General features: G+C 38.2%; 1 protein-coding gene across 5 annotated transcripts in view; it reads right to left on the bottom strand.

Annotated features, from left to right (window-relative positions):
- The window catches only part of EPHA5 (EPH receptor A5), a 375,839-nt gene that overhangs the window by 297,777 nt on the left and 65,219 nt on the right, over nucleotides 1-12,843 (bottom strand). The window lies entirely within an intron of this gene.

Genomic DNA, 12,843 nt, shown 5'->3' with positions numbered 1-12,843 from the left:
AAGAAGACTTGGTTCCTATTCTACTCAAAGTCTTCCAAAAAATTGAAGAAGAAGCAATACTTCCAAACACATTTTATGAGGCCAACATAACCCTCATCCCAAAACCAGGCAAGGATGGCACAAAAAAAGAAAACTACAGACCAATATCTCTAATGAATACAGATGCTAAAATACTAAACAAAATACTAGCAAATCGAATACAACAACATATTAAAAAAATAATACATCATGATCAAGTGGGATTCATCCCAGAATCTCAACGATGGTTCAACATACGTAAGACGGTTAATGTAATACACCATATCAACAAAACAAAGAACAAAAACCACATGATCTTATCAATAGATGCAGAAAAGGCTTTCAATAAAATACAACACAATTTTATGTTTAAGACTCTCAATAAAATGGGTATAGAAGGAAAATATCTCAACATGATAAAGGCCATATATGATAAACCATCAGCTAACATCATATTAAATGGCACTAAACTGAAGGCTTTCCCCCTTAAATCAGGAACAAGACAGGGTTGTCCACTCTCTCCACTCTTATTAAATGTGGTACTAGAGGTTCTAGCCGGAGCAATCAGACAAGACAAAGAAATAAAAGGCATCCATATCGGAAAAGAAGAAGTAAAGGTATCACTTTTTGCAGATGATATGATCCTATACATCGAAAACCCCAAAGAATCCACAAAAAGACTACTAGAAACAATAAGCCAATACAGTAAGGTCGCAGGATACAAAATTAACATACAGAAGTCAATAGCCTTTCTATATGCCAACAATGAAACAACTGAGAAGGAACTCAAAAGAATAATCCCCTTCACGATTGCAACAAAAAAAATAAAATACTTAGGAATAAACATAACAAAGAATGTAAAGGACTTATATAATGAAAACTATAAACCATTGTTAAGGGAAATTGAAAAAGATATAATGAGATGGAAGAATATACCTTGTTCTTGGCTAGGAAGAATAAATATAATCAAGATGGCTATATTACCCAAAGCAATATACAAATTTAATGCAATTCCCATCAAACTTCCAATGACATTTTTTAAAGAAATAGAGCAAAAAATCATCAGATTTATATGGAACTATAAAAAACCCCGAATAGCCAAAGCAATCCTAAAGAAAAAGAATGAAGCTGGGGGCATAACAATACCTGACTTCAAATTCTATTATAGGGCCACGACAATCAAAACAGCATGGTATTGGCAGAAAAATAGACACTCAGACCAATGAAACAGAATAGAAAGTCCAGAAATAAAACCACATATATATAGTCAAATAATTTTTGATAAAGGGGCCAACAATACACAATGGAGAAAAGAAAGCCTCTTCAATAAATGGTGCTGGGAAAACTGGAAAGCCACATGCAAAAGAATGAAACTGGACTACAGTCTCTCCCCCTGTACAAAAGTTAACTCAAAATGGATCAAAGATCTAAACATAAGACCTGAAACAATTAAGTACATAGAAGAAGACATAGGTACTCAACTCATGGACCTGGGTTTTAAAGAGCATTTTATGAATTTGACTCCAATGGCAAGAGAAGTGAAGGCAAAAATTAATGAATGGGACTACATCAGACTAAGAAGTTTTTGCTCAGCAAGAGAAACTGATAACAAAATAAACAGAAAGCCAACTAAATGGGAAATGATATTTTCAAACAACAGCTCAGATAAGGGCTTAATATCCAAAATATACAAAGAACTCATAAAACTCAACAACAAACAAACAAACAATCCAATAAAAAAATGGGAAGAGGATATGAATAGACACTTCTCCCAGGAAGAAATACAAATGGCCAACAGATATATGAAAAGATGCTCATCTTCTTTAGCTATTAGAGAAATGCAAATCAAAACGGCAATGAGATACCACCTCACACCTGTTTGATTAGCTGTTATTAGCAAGTCAGGTAATAGCAAATGTTGGAGAGGCTGTGGAGAAAAAGGAACCCTCATCCACTGTTGGTGGGAATGTAAAGTAGTACAACCATTATGGAAGAAAGTATGGTGGTTCCTCAAAAAACTGAAAATAGAACTACCTTATGACCCAGCAATCCCTCTACTGGGTATATATCCCCAAAACTCAGAAACATTGATACGTAAAGACACATGCAGCCCCATGTTTATTGCAGCATTGTTCACAGTGGCCAGGACATGGAAACAACCAAAAAGCCCATCAATAGATGACTGGATAAAGAAGATGTGGCACATATACATTATGGAATACTACTCAGCCATAAGAAATGATGACATCGGAACATTTACAGCAAAATGGTGGGATCTTGATAACATGATACGAAGCAAAATAAGTAAATCAGAAAAAAACAGGAACTGTATTATTCCATACGTAGGTGGGACATAATAGTGAAACTAAGAGACATTGATAAGAGTGTGGTGGTTACGGGGGGGGAGGGGGGAATGGGGGAGGGAAAGGGGGAGGGGGAGGGGCACAGAGAGAACAAGATAGAGGGTGACGGAGGACAATCTGACTTTGGGTGGTGGGTATGCAACATAATTGAACGACAAGATAACCTGGACTTGTTATCTTTGAATATATGTATCCTGATTTATTGATGTCACCCCATTAAAAAAATAAAATTATAAAAAAAAAATTAAAAAAAATAAATAAATAAAAAATTCTTGTTACCATTAGACAACGTAAGTAAAAGGTGCTAATAAGGAAAAACTGCTGAGCTCCATAAATTCACAAGAGACATCAAGATTTTATTACTCAGACCTGGCCAGTTTGCTCAATGGTAGAGTGTTGGCCCAGCATAGGGATGTCCCAGGTTCAAGTCCCGGTCAGGGCACACAGGAGAACCAACCAACTGCTTCTCCACCCCTCCCCCTCTCCCTTCTCTCTCTTTCTCTTTTCTTCTAGCATCCATATCTCAGTTGGAGCAAGTTAGCTTTGAGTGCTGAGGAAAGTTCCATGACTTTGCCTCAGGTGGTAGGATAGGTCATTTGCCGAGCAACTGAAAAACAACCTTAGATAGGGAGAGCATCGCTGGGTAGGGGGCTTGCTAGGTGTATCCCAGTAGGGGGACGTGTGAAATTCTGTCTCTCTGTCTTCCCACTTCTGACTTAATTTTTTTTTTTTATCTCTCCTAACAACTTTCACATTATGGTGTTATGAGAAGCCTTAGTACTCTTATTTCGTCTCACTTGTCTTCTCTCAAAACCTATTTAAACTCCTACTCAGTAGCTTCTGAGTTTCTAACTCTGCCTTCTGTTTCAACACTTTGTCATTGAACTTCTTACATTTTATTCCTGATGCCATCCAAGTATCGATATTTTCATTATAAGGGGTCACTAAAAATCATGATTAATATTTCATTAAAAAGAGCATCTTGGTCCTGGCCGGTTGGCTCAGTGGTAGAGCATTGGCCTGGCGTGCAGGAGTCCTGGGTTCGATTCCCGCCAGGGCACACAGGAGGGGTGCCCGTCTGCTTTTCTACCCCTCCCCCTCTCCTTCCTCTCTGTCTCTCTCTTCGCCTCCTGCAGCTGGGGCTCCACTGGAGCGGAGTTTGCCCGGGCACTGAGGATGGCTCTGTGGCCTCTGCCTCAGGCGCTGGAATGGCCCTGGTTGCAACAGAGCAACACCCCAGATGGGCAGAGCATTGCCCCATGGTGGGCATGCCGGTGGATCCCTGTCAGGCGCATGCGAGAGTCTGTCTGACTGCCTCCCTGTTTCCAGCTTCGGAAAAATACAAAAAAAAAAAAAAAAAAAAAAAAGAGCATCTCAACTAACCAAATGAAACACTAAAATAATCAACTTACTGTAACAAGATTAATTAAATATATATTCTTTAAATTAATAAAATGGAAAATAGCATCAGAAAGCTCATCTCTGAAGAAAGAAATCATCATGCTACGTTACCTCTATTTTACATTTCATTTTATAATAGTCTTTTGATACAAAACACAAATAGATTTCAAATCTTTGGCTTAACCCATTTATAGAAGCCGTATTTCCACATCATATATTCCAACAGGACTCTGCTAATAAGTAAAAGGAACTGGACAGAAGCACCTTCCAAGATCATAAGGCAGTAATTCACAGCCTTTCCCTGAAAGTCCAAAGACCAAAAGTGTTAGAAGTACAAGCCAAGCATCCCTTCACAAGACAGCTTAAAAGTTACTGCTTCAGGTGATAATTTCAAACTATATGCATGAACATCTTTATTCTCTGAACATTCTCAATTAAGAGGAGACAAGCTAATTTTCTTTGATGTTAGAATTTATTATGGTAGAATTTTGTTAATTTTTCTTTTTAAATATCCAAAATATAATTGAAGGCTCAAATTTTCTATTTCTATTGAATGAATAGAAAGACTTTAATTTATATAATTATGGCAATAAGCCATTCAGAGGATCAAACAGCTAATATATACACATTTCTCATAAATATCTGCTCCCATTTAGATAAATAAACTAAGAAAATGAAGAAAGTATCAGTATTTCATTTATTTTAGACTGGCTGAAATAGAACTTTGAGTTCTTCCAAGGTTTCTTCCTTTTGAATACAAAGAGGACTTTGTGTTACAGCAAAAATCTTACCTATGAAGAAATAAGAAGATGGAGAGAAAGCAATAATGATCAAGGATTTAAGAGTCTGGCAGATATATTCCTAGACATTTTGCAAATATCATATCAAGGGGACTACTGTAACAATCAAAAGCACAGAGAGTAAACAATATTTTCAGTTCAGTTTTGTTTGATTTCTCATAATTCATGGTTTAATGAAAATATTTGCTGATCTTTTGATTAATATAAGTGAGGTGCCTAAGCATTTAGAAGTGTGGTCACTGAAGGCAACATGGAGACTGCAGCTCTGCTCTTCTGATCCACCTACTCCTTAGGACCAGCCTCTGAGCCCAGGCTCTCTGTTTGTTTCCTCCTTACTCCTATTTCTTTGCTTTAAGACTAAGGATTAGTTATACAGACAGCTAGGGCTGGCTTGATTTTTCTCCCAGATGCTTGGGCTTGCTTCTTTTCCCACTGAGCACTGAAAAGTCCAAGTCATTTGCATTCTAATCCTATGCCTGGCCAGGCATCACAAGTTAGCCACACTTAGCAGAGAAGTGAAAAAGAAAAAGGACTTATTTTTATATTCATATGTATATCATGCAGACATCAACTTTTGCTACCCAAGCCATTAAGAACTATTTTGTCTCTGCCTGCCTCTCATTGCCCTATTAGGTTTCTAGCTCCAAACTCCTATTGTCTTCCAGACTGTTCACATCCTTCTCATTTCTAACTCTCTATCCTATATATAACTTTATTTTGCCTTTAAACTTAAAAACACTGGTTCAGAACACACAGCCTAAACTAGAATCTTCTCTTATATTATGTCCACAATTACAGATAAAGTATAAAATGAACAGTCAATATTGACCTTTCAAGGTACCAGCAGTGCCTCTTACCTAATTGTCTTAATTCCTGTTTCTATGTATTTTATTTTTATGTACAGTACTTTATTTTTAACGAGAGATTAAACAGTGGTATCTTGAGATACGAATTTAATTTGTTTTGTAACTGAGCTCGTAAGTCAGTCAACTCCTATATATCAAACTGCCAATACTGGAACTGTGCACCAATGCACCAACTAGCGGCAGCTTCCTGAATCACAACTCTTATCTCGGAATTTCACTCGGTTCTTGAACAAAAATACGGACCGAGTCATAGCTCGTATCTTAAAAAGTATGTTAGTCTGCTCGTATCTCAAGGTACCACTGTATATTAAGGTTAAAGTAAAGCACAGTGGTAAGAAACTTTGTAGTAAAGGCCATCAGAAATGCCTGATGTGTCTTACATAGAAGAAAGATTATGAGCCTGCCCTAGTTTTAGTCCTAGCTCACTTAGCATGTGGATGTATAAACTGAAACCCCATCACTGACACACTGGCTACATAACCTAGAGTAGAACTGAAACTGTCCACCCAGGTCATTTAACATCGAATATAAAATATCAGAAGGGGACTTAAAAGAACTGGTCCTACTCTCTATTTTTTAAATGAGGAAACTGAAGACGAGAACAGAAAGAAATTTCCCAAGCTCACAAAAGACGAACCTAAGCATCTCAACAGCCCCTCTTCCTGTTTGTCAGCACATCTGTCCTTGATGTATAGATTTATGTGTGGGAGTCCTAAGACTGTATTGATTGCAACTGTGCTCTATTGCAACTATATTCACATTTTATTCTAGACATCGTGTAAGCATAAAAATTCATTCTTTTTTTTGTTCTTTTGTTCCTTTCTTTCAATTTCTTCTCCCTTCCCTTCTTACTTCCTTTTTAATCTTTTCCCTTTGAAACACAAATATGAGAGTAGAGACATGATTATCTTTTTTTCTACAGTATTTCAGATTCTAATGCCACAGGACACAAAGCAGGCACTTGGTAAATATTTTTTAGTGAATAAATAAATATCAAACCTATATGCAACCTTCTCCTTCAAGAGATGCACTAATTTGAAATAATTCAAATATAATAAATAAATGATATAATTTGTCTTTTGTTTTGATTAAACAAAAATAAATTTTATTCTTTGCAAGTATTCTGAACTAAATTCAAACAAATAGTATGAAATCATATATATGTGTATGTGTGTGTGTGTGTGTGTATGATTTTTTTGTGACAGAGACAGAGAAAAAGACAGAGAGGGACAGACAGGAAAGGAAAGATGAGAAGCATCAATTCTTCATGGCAGCTCCTTAGTTGTTCATTGATTGCTTTGTCATATGAATCTTGACCAGGGAACTATAGCAGAGTGATTGACTCCTTGCTCAAGCCAGTGACCTTGGGCTTAAGCCAGCAACTTTGGACTTCAAGCCAGCAACCATGGGGTCATGTCTATGATCCCATGCTCAAGCCAGCACCCTGTGCTCAAGCTGGTGAGCCCATGCCTGGGGTTTTGAACATGGGTCCTCTGCATCCCAGTCTGATGCTCTATTTACTGCGCCAACACCTGGTCTGTCTGAAATCATGTTTTTGAATGTCAGCCTTCAGGAAAAGCTCTAAGCAAATAATATTAGGACTGTTATACTGATTTTGACAGAGAGATGTCAAAATATGGCTAGAAATCAATTACCTCGAGCTTTACCCTGATATGTCCAAAACATAACTTTAATATCACAATATTTTGAATAATCCTTTTTGAAAGATTCTAAAAAGGAGTGAAATCTAGTTTTTTATTGTATTAGAAATATTATTAGATGACATGATTTACTTTGGTTTTCTCTGTGTGCATTTGTGTGCATGCATGTATAGTAAGTTTCCTAACTTCAATGAAGATATCTAGATCTCAAATTATTAACTTCTGTTACAACAGTTGGAAAATACTATATCTTCCAACTTGGGTTTTCTGGTTATATATTTTTCTCTTGTCTTCCTGTATTGTTTCTAAATCATTCTGAGGCCTTTTGCTTAGGTTAGTAACCACAGTGAAATTAATCTTGAAGTATGGTTTTAAACCTTAAAATTAAAACAAGTTATAATTTGCCTTTATCTCTACTTATTAATGCAATCTTTTTCACCAACATAGCATAAGATAGAAAACACAGAGTAAATACAGATAACAGATAATTCTAATATTGACACAGATATACAGATTTTTTTTTTAGCCTAATGGATTTTAAATATTATTTGGTACTTCCATTTACTTGTAGATGAGAAAACAGGATTCTTGATGTGATGAAAGTTATATCTATAATTATAAGAGTTTATGGTCCTTAACTTTTATTTATTGTTCTGTTTGTTATACAGCTAATAGTTTTTTTCTGTTTTAACAGTTTTTTCAAAAATTGCTCAGTGGGCTCATAGGCATCTCCAGCTCTTTGATAAATTATTTTCCATTCCACTTTTGGCTGATTATACTGAATACAAAATAACTCTTTATGTTTAAATGTATGTTTAGTAGGAGAAAGATAGGCGGATATGGAATCAAGTTTTAATAGGGCAAGAAGGAACATGCTGGAAGTACATACTGGTAGCCGAATTTGAAAAACTATATGGCAATAAAAATAAATTTTAAAATTACTTTAAATCAGGATTTTCATATGTGACTAAGGATATATAAGCTAAGATGATACCTCCAATATTGAAATAGCCCAACATTAAAAAATATTTATGTCACCAATAATAGGAATAAATACAATGTATTATATTCATATTATACATCACGATACAAGAGTTAACATCAGTTAATTTATATAAGGATCTTCAATACATATAATGAGGGAAAGTGAAAGTTTTAAAAATAGTAAAACATCACTATAAACTTTAAAAAATAAATAAAACTGTACTATAAGTTATCTTATTACATCCATATAATCATGCAGTGATAGCATATAAATGGGAAATTTTTACTACAGTCATAATAATAGAGCAATAAAAAGGATCCAAGCTGAAGAACATAGAAAAATATTTATAAAAAATAGAGCCTCAGAAACATCTAAAACAAAATTAAGCATATGTGTAATGACAGTCCAAAAGAGGAGAAAGATAAAACATGAGAGACATAATATTTGGATAAATATCAAAATTTATCCAGAGATAAAAAAAAATATTGATACTTAAATGCAGAATACCCAGTGAACCCAATTAGTGTACACACAAAGATACATGCCTAGACACATTATGGGTACACTGCTGAAAGCCAAGACATTAAAAATAAATCTGAAAGCAGCAAGAGAAAAGCCACTCATCAAGAAGAGAAGAACAAGAATATAATGATGAGTTGCTTCTTTAGCAAATGCATGCAGACCAGAATAAGAGTCGAATGACATATTCAAGAGGCTGAAATAAAAAAAATAAACTCAACCAAGAATTTTATATCTGGTAAAACTAAACTTCAAAATGAAGATGACTTAACATTCATCATTAAAAAATAAACAATCCAATAAGAAAATTAACAAAGGACATGAACAGACATATTACTGCCAAGGATGTACAGATGGCAATTAAACACATGAAAAGGTGTTGAATGTCATTAGCATCAGTGAAATTCAGATAAAGATCACAATGATATATCATTTCACATTTATATGACATGATTTTATTTTTTAATATTGACAACACCAATAAAAAACTTTATCAGCAGATTAAATTACGAAAAAAATGAATTGCTCATACTTTGCTGGTAGGAAAGTAAAACAGTATAGCACCCTAGAAAATAGAAAGGTTCTTACAAAACAAAATATGCAATACCTAAACAATGCAGCAATTTCATTCTTGGATTTACTTTTTTTCACACAACTACCTGTACATGTATGTTCATATGTGCATAAAAGTTTTATTTTAAAAACTCAGCCCAGATGATCTTCAGTAAGTGAATGGTTAGACTCTAGTACAAACTTACCATGAAATATTAGTATATAAAGAAACAAACTAGTGAGAGAAGTAATAATTTAAGTGAATCTCCAAGGCATTATGTTGAGTGAGAAAAATAATTCTCAAAAGTTAAATGCTGAATGAGTCCATTCATAAAATATTTTTGAAATAACATAATTTTAGAAGGGGAGAAGATCTTAATGATTGACAGCATTTAGGAATGGGGGACACAATAGGGGGTGAGATTAGAATGTGGTCATAAAAGGACAAAATGAGAGATCCTTGCACTTTTGACTCTGGTTCATATTGTAGAGGTGGTAAATACTGTAAGGTTGGTGGATAATGGGGGATGGTCACGTGGGGAACCCAGACCTACAAACTTTGGCTAGGACTGCCCACAACCAAGTGCGCCAAAAGAGGCTTCACAGGAACCCCTTGGAAAAAGGCGACCGTCTGCCAGCCTGTGAGATTTCACCACGTCATATTAGCCCGACTTCTCTAGAGGACCCCTTTAAATATCTCCAACATGGTTTAATCCTTGCGACTTCCCTGGCCTCCATCTTTCCTTGGGACCAGGGAACCTCACCGGGTGGGATGCGTGATCTGTACTCAATAAAGCCTTTTGTTATTCCACACTTGGTGGCTCTGGCCCCTTCCTTCCTTCTTGGCAGGAAAAAATACCTTACATTTTGGTGCCAAAAACCCGGGAGGAGTTAGAAGTCCGCAAGGACAGCTCCTCTTCCCTCCCCTCCGAGAAAGAACCAGGATCTCCAACCTTCCACCCACTTCAGTGCATGGTGTGGTAAGTCCCCTGCCTCCAACCACCCCTCAGTTCTTTCCACCGAGACTCCCTGTCCAAAACTGTAGCTACGTCAGGGAAGTCTTTTCCGTCCGAGTGCGTGTGCTTGCGGAGACGTCCCAAGCATATCCACTTTACCTTTTCTGTCCGTGGCCAGACCTTGAGTTTTAGGATGCTAACACTCGAATCTGACCACTGCGAGGACTGAGGGCGGCTGTGGAGGCACAGAAATCTCCCTCCTTAAAGAAGAAGAAACTGTTCTTCTTCTCCACTGTGGCCAGGCCACAGAACCCACTGAATTAGCCTCCTGAAGGGGCTTTTGGTTTTAACACCCTCACCAATTTAACTATCACCAAAAAAGCTGGAAACTGATTGGAGATCTCTTACATACACGGCATCTAATTATTCGCGCACCTGTCCTTAATCTCTGTGCCACCTGATCCACCACACAGGCCTTTTTCTGGCCAGAGAAACCTCACCTAAAACCTCCACTCCTAATCTTTCCTTCACTGTGCACTCCCAACCCTCTCTCCCTCCTGTCTGACCCCCGGGGGCGCCCCTCTCTTGGGACTTTTCTCTGGTCCCTCTGCAGACCTATTTTATGCTCGGGTCTCTTCCCTCTGAGAGCCCCCTCCTCTCCTTTCACAAAAACCTGTTTCCTGTTTCTTATTCACCACTACCATCTCTCTTTCTCCTCCTCTGCTGGGCAGGGGCCCTTCCCATCTCCACTGTGTTCTTAAGCCCCTCCTCCTCTCAGCCTGGCATTGGTTATACCAGTTTTCAGGATGTCCAACCCCAATTTTCTTGCAGGAAGTTCTGGTCCTGTCCTGCCTCTGGCTCTAGTGTTTCTGGCTGGATCTGGGTGCCGGGCTCCACATGAGCCCTCCTCCTCTTATTCCCAATCCCCCAAACTCCTATCCTGGACCTGTGAACACAGCATTTAAAGTTTTTAATGGTCCCAACTAGTAGAAACAGGCCAAGGCTGTTTGCCAGGCCCGCATGCCGCAGAAGATAACACTCCAAACCCGGCTCTTGTGGCAGCCCTGAGGCCAGTAGAACAGGGGCAAGGCACAGGAAGTGCCCAACCCAAATCCAAGCCACAAAGAGAAACCCCACCAGCAGCTTGCTTTAAGTGTGGCAAGCAGGACCGCTGGTCCCGGCAGGGTCCCTGCCCGTGGCTGCTCACTGAGCCCTGCCCTCACTGCAAGCAGCCCAGTCACTGGCGGAGCGATTGCCCTCTTGGGCAACAGGCTTTACCTCAGCGCCTCTACGTGGAGGACAAGCTGCCCAAATGGAAGGCCAATCCAGCCAGGTGGGTGCATCAGTCAAACTCCTAGGACATGGTCTGGACTCAGAGAACCCAGGGTATGCTGCAACAAGTGGATAAGTCCATCTCATTTCTTGTGGACACGGGGGCTACCTTCTCTGTTTTGCCATTACACTCTGGACCTCTAATTCCCTCACAGGTCTCAGTTATGGAAATGGATGAAACCCCTTTCTTTCCCCTTTTACGCCACTCCTGACATGCAGTTCTGCCTCAAGCTTTCCTCCTTACACGACCACTGGCAGTCAGACCCACTGGACTCCATCCATCTCCAGCTCACCAAAAGGCTGGACCCTACAAACCCCCCTATACTCCTCTTTTTTTAAAATCCTTACAGGACTGCATCTGTGAAGTTTCTCAACTCACAGCCACACAGATGTTCCTCCTGACACCCCTCAAAGCCACCACCCTCTGATCTCCCCCTCCCCACGACACTCCTAATCAGCAGGAAGTAGCCAGACAAATAAACGGCACCCCTTTTTCTATTTAACACAAAAGGTCAGAGTGTAAGGTTGGTGAATAATGGGGGATGGTCACATGGGGAACCCAGACCCGCACACTTTAGCTAGGACCGCCCACAACCAAGCGCGCCAAAAGAGGCTTCACATAAACCCTTTGGAAAAAAGCAACCGTCTGCAGCCAGTGAGATTTCACCACGTCATATTAGCCCAACTTCCCTAGAGGACCCCTTTAAATGTCTCCAACGTGGTTTAATCCTTGTGACTTCCCTGGCCTCCATCTTTCCTCGGGTCCAGAGAACCTCGCAGGGTGGGATGCGTGCTCTGTATTCAATAAAGCCTTTTGTTATTCCACACTTCATTTCTCCAGCCCCTTCCTTCCTTCTTGGTGGGGAAAAATACCTTAGAAATACACCCATCTAAACACATGATATATTTGTATAGAACTTAATGCACACACATACGGTAGAAAGAAAAATAAAGAATTGTGAGATACCAAGATGAAAAACAAGGAGAAATTGTTACACAATTAATAAACAACATTGACAAATATTGGAATTCAGATATATTTGACTGACTTCAAAGCTTATCTTTAATTCATTACTCTATGATGCCTCGCAAAATAAGACAAAGTTTATGGGAAAAGCCTTTTCTAGAAAAACTAATGAATAAGGTATAGGAAAAACACTTTCTGGTATTCCTACCAAACACAACCATATTTTTTACTCCAAAATTTTTAATCTGTATGTTATTTTTACTTTTCCTCAACTTTGAATTAAAGCTAAAGTAGTTATTAAAGTACTGCCCTCCAAAGTATTTTCTATGCAAGTGGAGTATTTCATGGAAAATAAGTGTTCTTCAGTGAAACAGCTATAAAGCTAGGCCTAGAGTATTTCTTTTTAAGATACTAAAATTAGAA

Source organism: Saccopteryx bilineata, chromosome 5, assembly GCF_036850765.1.
Source record: "Saccopteryx bilineata isolate mSacBil1 chromosome 5, mSacBil1_pri_phased_curated, whole genome shotgun sequence".
NCBI lineage: Eukaryota > Metazoa > Chordata > Mammalia > Chiroptera > Emballonuridae > Saccopteryx > Saccopteryx bilineata.
This window is presented reverse-complemented; position numbering and strand designations above follow the sequence as displayed.